Source organism: Corvus brachyrhynchos, unplaced genomic scaffold (assembly GCF_000691975.1).
Source record: "Corvus brachyrhynchos isolate BGI_N302 unplaced genomic scaffold, ASM69197v1 scaffold67, whole genome shotgun sequence".
NCBI classification, from domain to species: domain Eukaryota; kingdom Metazoa; phylum Chordata; class Aves; order Passeriformes; family Corvidae; genus Corvus; species Corvus brachyrhynchos.
The window spans coordinates 1,250,026-1,252,726 of NW_008239114.1; positions in this window are offsets into that span (position 1 = coordinate 1,250,026).

Below are 2,701 nucleotides of genomic sequence, written 5' to 3' on the forward strand. Positions count from 1 at the left end.
CGTCTGGGGTGCTGGTCTGGCACCGCTGATGCAGCTGCTGTGGTGTCGTGCTGGGGCTGGGGAAGGAGAACAGGGATGAGATTCAGGGGTTTGCTGGGCTGTTGCAGAGCCCCTTTGCACCAGGGTCCTGCAGCATCTCCCCACCCAGCACCCCCTCCCCTCCCTCTTCCCTGATCCTTTGGTCTCGTGCCTTCACACATCCCTTGCCAGGAATTCTCTGGTAATTAAATGACCATTAGAAGCCAAGTCATGTTTTTGCCTTAATTAGAGTCTCCTGTCTCACCGCTGTGAGCTGGAACTCTGGCCCGGCGTGTCCCTTCCGTGTCCCGCTCCGGACGCGATGGGAGCGCTGGGGAGCCAGGACCCCGTGAAAGGCCGGAGGGATGCCCAGGCACTGTGCCAGGGAGAGATGGGAGCTCCCCCTCCAGCTCTTGTGCTTCTGACCCCAGAAGCAAAACACCTGCTGGCATCAGGATCCCGGTGGGGCACTGCCAAGTGTCTCAGCTGTACTCCGGAGTCTCTGCTTGCCCCCGGGCTGCGCTGCAGGATCCTGCGGGCTCTGTAGTGCCCAGGCTTCCCGCTGGCATTGGGGTGGGAGAGGTCTTGCCTTGAAACTGGCTTGGGATTTTCATTTGTGGTCATCCAAGGACAAGCCCTGGCACACAGCAGCACAGTTTTGGGGTCAGCTCCTCCAGCTCATGTTCATGGAAGTCTGGGGGGTGCCCACATCTCTGTCCCAGCAGGACAGCTCAGACCTGGCTTTGCCATCCCATAAAGGAGCAATAACTCATTGCCCTGGGCCCATGGTGGCAGCCACCCTTCGTTAGCTCATGAGCCTCCCGCAGATCAGGATATCCATGGGACACTTCATCACTCCGGGCTGGGGGGGCCGTGGTTGGCCCCCCCGTACCCCCCTGCCCATGCCCAGCCCATGCTCGGCCAGTGCCGGCTGCTGCTAATTGCTGCTTCAGCTTCATTAATCTTCATTTGTTGCTGTTCCTGCTCTCCATCATCCCCACGGCCTTCACCTTCCTGGAGAGGAGAGGTTTCTTCAGCCCCTGCAGAGGAGCAGGGGGGTTTCCAGCAGCTGGATTCCCCAAAAGGCCTCACCCTGATGGTGGGGACTGAGCTCCCTGAGTGCTGCCGTGTCCAGGGACATCCTGGTCCTTCTGTGCATCCCCAAATTCTCATCCTGGGTCTGCTCCTTTGCAGAACACCCTGGCTGATGAGAGCGACTCCCTGTTGATCTCCTGCTTCTCCCTACATGGTCCTCAAAGCCCCCCCTGCAGTGAATCCCCCTCCTCCATCCTTCCCCACCCCACCCAGACAGGGAGCCCCTGCTGGGGCAGTGATACAGTGACCAGTCCCATGATGGGACCAGCTCCGGGGAAACCCCAAATCCCCTTTTTTGTGCCAGGTGCTGCAGCAGCATAGGGGAGGTCTCTGGGATGGAGCCTTGGATGGAGGAGGAGGAGGGATGAAGGGCTCAGGAAGGGGATTTTTCAGTGTCTAAACTGCTTTTCTGTATACAGGGAATGCCCTGGGGATGGATGGGGATGGGATCGCTGGCTCCAGCCTGGGATTTACATCCCGCCAGACCTTGGGGTGCTGCCAGCATAAAGGGAGGGGGACACCCCCACCCCCTCTGCTCCCTAAAATCAGTGATGGAGCCAGGGAGGTTTACACCACGAAGGGCTGGTTTGGAGCTCAGTGCAGCTTCTCGGGGTTCAGTATCAGCTTTAAGGGGGTGGGGGGGACACCTGGGGTGATTTTGGGGGCTGAGCCTGGAGGGAGTTCGCTGGACACAACCCCTGAGGCTCTGCTGGAGGGGGGACCTGGGGGCTCCTTCTAGGCCAGATGTTTGCAGCTGGGGGACGCTGCCTGAGGGGGTGCAGGGTAACACAGTGTGGGGTGCAGAAGGGTTTTAGGGGCTCTGAGGGTGGTGCAGCATGCAGGTGCATTCATGAAGGGGGGCTGGGCTGATATGTTAAGGGGTCAGGGAAGCTGGTGCAGGCACAGGATATGGGATGCCCTTTGGGATGTGGGGGTGCTGCAGTGGTGGATTTGGGGTGCTGCACTGAGGGGTGCAGGATGAGGCATTGGGGGCTGGAGGGGGGTGCAGGAGGGGAGAAATGCACTGTGAGGGTGATGGGTTTGGGGGGGTTCAGGGTTACACAGTGGGGGGCTGGAGCAACGGGGAGCAAGATAAAGCCCTGGGGGGGCTGAGGTGGCACCTGGGCAGTGTAATGCAGGTGCATGGGTGATGTGCCACGGGGGCCCTCCCCACCCTCTGCCCCATGGGGTCTCTGCAGCAGCTGCCTGGCTGAAGCCCACCCTGTCCTGCTCCATGGGGAGCTCCTGGTGGAGTTTTTTCTGGGGGGGGAGGGGTTCAGTGGGTCCTCCCCTGCTGGGTGCTGCATCCCAGGGAGGAGCTGGAGGATCCCAGGGGCCAGCAAGGCAGGACAGGGCTCCTTCCTAGCCAGGATTTATTCATGATGCCTTAACTCACGCTTGTTCTTCGGCCAACGACTGATAGAAATGGTTAATTATAACCCTCATATTTTCTTTATGTCCTTAAGACCCTGAGATCTTGGCGGGGGGGTGACGGGGAGCAGTGGGGGGTGGCGAGGAACAACTCCAAAGCAGGCAGGAATGAAGAGGAAACTTGAAGAACCGCAGCGAGTCCTCGGCAGCGTTTGGG